The sequence below is a fragment of the Trachemys scripta genome, chromosome 2 (assembly GCF_013100865.1).
Source record: "Trachemys scripta elegans isolate TJP31775 chromosome 2, CAS_Tse_1.0, whole genome shotgun sequence".
NCBI classification, from domain to species: domain Eukaryota; kingdom Metazoa; phylum Chordata; order Testudines; family Emydidae; genus Trachemys; species Trachemys scripta.
This window is the reverse complement of record NC_048299.1, coordinates 173,694,520-173,700,941: the sequence shown is the minus strand read 5'-3', so window position 1 is coordinate 173,700,941 and position 6,422 is coordinate 173,694,520. Positions and strand designations below refer to the sequence as shown.

At 44.8% G+C, this 6,422-nt stretch overlaps 1 protein-coding gene across 1 annotated transcript in view; it reads left to right on the top strand.

Moving 5' to 3' along the window:
- Positions 1-401: 401 nt before the first annotated feature.
- The window catches only part of CAP2 (cyclase associated actin cytoskeleton regulatory protein 2), a 91,138-nt gene continuing 85,117 nt past the window's right edge, over positions 402-6,422 (top strand). The window contains exon 1 of the mRNA XM_034762346.1: positions 402-692. The gene's annotated coding sequence lies outside the window, so the exon portion shown is untranslated. The remainder of the gene's footprint in view (positions 693-6,422) is intronic.

Sequence of the window (6,422 nt, the reverse complement as noted above, 5' to 3'; positions counted from 1 at the left end):
AGAGACAAGGTAAGTGAGGTGACAACTTCAGTTGGACAGAGAGAGAGAGAGAGAGAGAGAGAGAGAAAAACTGGCAATCCAGAGAGCTCTTTTCCCGCCTTGAAGAAGAGCTCCAAAGCTTGCTTCTTGTCTCACCAACAGAAGTTGGTCCAATAAAAGGTGTTATTACCTCACACCCACCTTGTCTCCCTATTAGAGAGGGAAGACCAAGCAGGACTGCCCTGGGTAGCCAGGCAGAGTAGATTTCCTTTTCTCTTGCCCAGGTATTACCCCAGATCCTTGCTTCCCACGCCTGCTCCATTACTCCCCCCACCCCACCTGCTGTCTTTCCCCTTGGCCTCGGTGAGCCCACTTTTCCCAGCCTCCTCCCAGGCTGCCTGCTCCCTAGTGATGTGCTAAGATTTCCATTTCCTCTCCGCCTGTTACACAGGGCGGTTGGTGGAGCTGCTGAGAGGCAGCTCTCGCTCTCTCTCCATTTTCACACAGCCCCTCACCCCCTTTGCTGTCTTTCTCCATCTCTCTCTTGCTGGACTTGGCTTTATTTGGCGCTCCCGGAAGCTGCGGTGCGTGTCTCTCTGCCGGCTTGACTGACACCAGCTCCCACGGAGAGGAGGCGGCGGCGGCGGCGGCGGCAGCAGCGGCCAGGGATTTTCCCCGCAGCAAGGGCGCGAGCAGGGGGCTCCTCCAGCCAGGTAAGTCCAGAGCAGCCCGCGGCGGGCCGGGCGGAGCCCGCTGAGGAGGTGCCGCAGGAGGGCTGGGGTGGGGGCAGCCTTGCGGGGCGATCCGGAGCGGGGCGGTATGTGTGTGTACGCGCGCGAGGCGGAGCGGCGGCTGCAGGGGGCCGTGCAGAGGGGCCTTGCGTTGCCAAGCGGCTGCTGCCTGCAGAGGACATCTTGGGGGAGGGGGGGATGCTGAGGGGTGCGGTAGGGGGTTTATTGTACCATGATCCCCAAGCAGTGCTGCCCTTGCGGGCTTCGGGGGCGGGGCTGCATAGCGACAGAACTGCCTTTGCCTCCTCTATCTGGGTCAGCTCGGCACACTGGTGCTGCCTCCCCCACATGCTCTGGGCGGTGGCCTGCTGCTGGCCAGGGCCCCGGCCCGCTCTTCAACTTTCGGCTCAGCCCCTGAAAAGCCCCAACATCACCTCTCCCTTCCCCCCACCCCCCGTCCCCTCTGAAGCCAGGCTGACAACTGCACGCAGCCCCAGAGAACCAGGGCTTTTATTATTACAGCTGTACCTGCATATTCTGCTTTTCAACCTCGTATTCAACTGAGGAGGAGAAGGGAAGGTGTGTGACAGCCCCTGAGAGCAGCACTGCAGGATTTGACTTGTTGAGGGTAGATAGAGCCATAAGATTTGCTGGATTAGACACCCCACACCCGCATCACCCTGTTTTTCTAAGAGATTGTCGGAAACCGTCTGGTTGTTCGTTTAGATCTGAAGGTGTCAAGTGATGCCCTGCTGATTCGGACAGTGCAAGACTAAGATTAGCTAATTTTGTTAAGGAGCCAGGGCTGTTTGACGGTGGCTAGGCTTAAATTGTGCCAGGAAACACCTAGAGCCTCAGAAGCAAAATTTTAGGTGACAAGAGATTTAGGTTAGTGATTAGCCTACAGGTATAGCTTCCTGGAAAGCAAAGGGTTAAAGAGCAATTTAGGATATACTCCCTTGCGATAGAACATGTAACAGAGAGACACTACTTATAGGGATGCTACAAAACCAAAGGAGGAAGGTTGGGGGCGGGAGGGGGGTCAAGAGAGAAGAATCAAGAAACTCAAAGCCTACACCTTGCATTTTGAAATAAACTAACATTTTAAAGGAATACTCTCGACAGATTCATTTTGCACAATAGCAGAGTAGAATTAATCATGAGCCCACCTGAAAGACTATAAAATAAATGTATTTTTTTTAAATGACTGGGAATTTAGAGTTATATGTTTGCAATAGACAAACACAGCTGATGGCTTATATCAAATCAAACCAAATTTAATCAAAATCAGTAAAAAAATTTAAATAAAGGACTTTTGAAAAAAAATGACTAATACCATGATAGAATATATTTAAAGAAAAAAACATTGATCTAGAGGCAGCTATATTAACAGTTGTTTAAAAAAAGGGGACTACTGTGTTTTTAAAAAATGCTGCAGGATATAAAGATAAAAGTGTTTGGTTCAGTGGGTACCATGCTTCATTGTTCTATGAAATCATTATCTGCAAACCATTCATATTTCAGGGAGTGAGTGGTATTTTTAAATTGCAAGCTGTTAAATACTTTCTCAAAGATGTCCTTATTGCATAAGGTATTAATACATTAGCAAAGTGAATATTTTCACATACTAATTTTTATGCCTCAGACATATTGAAGCAGGTTTTTCTTTTGTTTACAGCTCACAGAACGGTAAAGTTTCCTTTAGCTTTTGTTTAACACTATAAACTTTAAAACAAGAATTTCATAACAAAATTGAAGGTTGTGGGGGAGAATAGGGGAAGCTTTTAAACAATGTAGTACTATGAACAGTGCTTTTTCTATAGGGAAGCAAGGTGTGTAGAATAATGTGACATTTTAGATCTTTGTTGTAATAAAGTGTTACAGGGTCCTTAGAATATTTCTGTGATTCATCAACCTTTCTCCCTCAAGAAAGTGAGCACTGCTCAGATCTAGACGGTGCATAGGCAGAACTCCAAGTGTAATGAATAAAATATGTTTTCTCTATTAAATAAAAATGAAAAAGGTGTGCATTATTTACTACAGTAGGTCTAACACATTACATGGCTTAGTCATCCATTGTAGACAATAGCAAATACTTCAGTGAAAAAAATGCTTAGTATCCCAAGTCCTATAGCTAATGGTGAGTGATCTTGGTATACTAAGATCCTATATTAACTAAAGTATAAACAGGTAAACAAATATTTCTTTATGTTCATATCAGACTTCCACATTCCAAACCATAACTCGCCTAAATCTCTCTTGCAAGAGCAATACTGACAATCCTGATAGTGGCTCCAAAAGAACACTAAAATTACCATCTATACAGGACTACATTTGATGGGAATCTGGGATTTTACCCTAAATTATCATAGACTGGAGAAAGAATGTGGCCCAGTGGAGTGGGCAGGAGGACTGGAAGTCGGGAGACCTATATTTTGTTCGTGGCTTTACCACTGACTTTTAGTGTGACTTGATGCAAGTAATTTAATTTTGCTGTACTTCAGTTTACAGTCTTTAAGGAATAAGGACATTTACCCAGCTTAGTAAAATGCTTTGAGATCCAGAGAGGAAGAATGCTGGCATGCCAAGTACCTTTAATGGAATGTTCATTGTGGTTTTGCGCAGACTTCATTGCCCTAAAAAAATCACATGCACAAAAAAAAAAAAAAAAAAAAAAGAGAATTTTAGTAGGTGTGTCTTAGTAAGACACTTTTATAGTAAAAATTGGGAAAACTCCTTTACTTCTCACATTTATTAGGCAAACAAAACAGTAAGTTAACCCTGACTTGCACTAAGTTTTCAGGCACGTAGATCTTATAACAAACTAAGGAAGAGACTTTGGCTGCATTCAATTTTTGAAAATTCTTTCTTCTTAATTCTAGATGTTTCTCTTGTATTTGGAATGCAAAAGGAAAGTTATTTTGTATAGCTAACTTAACAGTTATAAATTCCCATGAATGGTAACCAAAGCTGTCTAGTCTATGCCAAGAGTTCCCAAATCGTTTGGAAAATGGATAATAGTTTATCAGACTAAGGGCCCAATCAGACTCCTATCGATATCAGTGAGAGCTTGTTCAGGCGCTAAGTCTTTGCACGTACCTCTAGTTCATCTATACATATTAATTTAGGCCTGGTCTACACTGGGAAGGGAGGTCAATCTAAATTACGCAACTTCAGCTACGTGAATAACGTAGCTGAAGTCGACGTACTTAGACCTAGTCACCGCGGTGTCTTCACTGCGGTGAGTCGACTGCTGCCACTCCCCAATTGACTCCACTTGCACCTCTTGCGGCGGTGGAGTACAGGAGTTGACGGGAGAGCACTTGTGGATCGATTTATCGCGTCTAGACTCTAGATTCAGCGAGTAGTGTAGACATACCCTTACAGTGGCACTTGGGCTGCTGAAGACTTCAGTCTCATGGTTGCAAGAGGACGTTTCATCGAGTGTTAACACACATACAAGAGAGTGACCCACTCTTATGAAGTGTTGAGACAGTAGTGGCCGGTGGTCTTCAGCATCTCAAGACTTATGCTGGCTGGAACAGTCAAGAGTACTAATTATAAAAGCCTGATGTGCAGGTACTACTGTGCATTGGGAATCACTGGCCCAATGAATAACGTTTGTGGCCTAGTTAAAAGGTAGATAAGTGGCCAACTACATAATTGGCTAAAGTATCTGATTTAGTTCCAAGGCAGTGAGTTCAAATCCTATTACAGCATAGGATTTGTAATATTTCAGTCCAGTTTTTCCATCAATGTAACTACATATTAATGTGCTACTTTTCTGAAGCAACCACTGATTCAACACATTCTGCACCTAACCACCAGTGGTTTAGGGAAAAGAATAATTCAGCCATATGAAGATTTCATGTCAATCGGACCAGCCATGTTAGAAAAGGTTAACTGTAGAAATGGTCAAGTTAAACAAGACCTAATCAGGATTAACTTGGTCATTCTGGAGTTCATAATTCCAGACACTGAAACTCTGATGTGGGATAAGTTGCGTACAACTCTGTCACCCTGGGATATATGCCGGTTAGTTCTCATAAACGGAATAAGGTTGAGCTTGGTCACTATTAAGGGGGAAGATCTTCAGACAGAAACCAAGGTGCTATAAGAAATTTTGTTGGTAATTCAGTAGGTGGCACTCTTCATTCTGTTTCAGAAGCAAACACATGCCCCAGCATAGTTCTGGAGACACTGGGGTATTAGAGCCTTTGTCTTTGGAATGAGACATGAAAAAAGGCCTGATTACTTGTGATCAGTAAAGACCACAGTGTTTTTTGTAAGGGTAATAATGGTATCCACCTTGTCCTAGCCCTATTCCAGACATTCTTCCAACTGCCATTTCTTTTGTAGTTTAAACAGGATATGGCAGTATTCTTCACTTGTTCTAAACTCCTGTGAGTTGTTAGACCAATGCTATACGTCACACCCGAAGTGGCTGCATTCCCATATTGAATGAAGTGCTTCCTCTGCTTATAAAGTTCAGACCTAATGTGGTCCATGAGTGATGGATTTTATAATTATGATTGGCTGAACTGTCCTCATTTTCTGATTGTGAAATTTATTGGATCATGTAGTATATACATGGTAACTGTTTTCCATCCTCCTTTCTCAATCCACTAGTACCCGTTAAAAAGTCTACCCTAGTTCTCTTACAGAAATGGACCAATTCTCATTAATTTAAGTCAGATTTAAATGATGTTATTCTACCTCCTTTTGAAGAAAGGCTCCTTCCCCTTAAGTACTAGGATAGCAGGGGCAGGACAGAGGAGTGCTACATGAATCCATGGTATGTTTCTCTGTGATAGCATGAAAGAGGATTTGGGTGTGGTGGGAAGTGGGCTAAGAGAGTGTGGTCAGTTAATATGCCACAGGCCTCACTTAGAACTCGATATAAATCTCTTAGAAGAGAATTGGAGTCTTTCCACTGACTTTAGTGGGAGTTGAATCAGGCTTTGTGAAGCCACAGCTGATACAGCCCACGGAGTGCAGTATTAATAGCAGCAGAGTAGCTACTTACCCCTCTCTACCTACCTCCTGAACTTGCAGGAGGATTCCTGCCTGGTTTCTCTTAAATCTTGAGTAATACTCACATACTCAGCTTTGAATGGGAGAATGTGATGTGCATTCCTTTATTTAGAAAAGATTACCCATTGACAGCACATTTTGTCTGAATAAAACAAAATTGAATGAGGAATGCAGGATTTGGCAGAGTATGGACATCCTCGAGAGCTAGGGTATACTATAGAGCAGGGGTCGGCAACCTTTCAGAAGTGGTGTGCCGAGTCTTCATTTATTCACTCTAATTTAAGGTTTCGCGTGCCAGTAATACATGTTAACGTTTTTAGAAGGTCTGATTCTATCAGTCTATAATATATAACTATTGTTGTATGTAAAGTAAATATAGGGTTACCATATTTTGTGCCTCCGAAAGGAGGACACTCCACGGGGCCCCAGCCCCGCCCCCGCCCCAACTCCGCCCCCGCCCCAAAGTCTCCGCCCCCTCCCCTGCTTCCCGCGAACATTTAATTCGCGGGAAGCCTGAAGCAGGTAAGGGGGGGTGTGGGGGGAGGAGGCGCGGCCCAGGCTGGCCCCCCCGGCGTTTCCAGCCTGGGTCGGCTCGGGCCCTGGGGTGCCGGCCCCGGCCGACCACCCCTGGCCCGCCCAGCACTGCCGGCCCCCGGCGGCCCGGCCCCGCGACCCCGG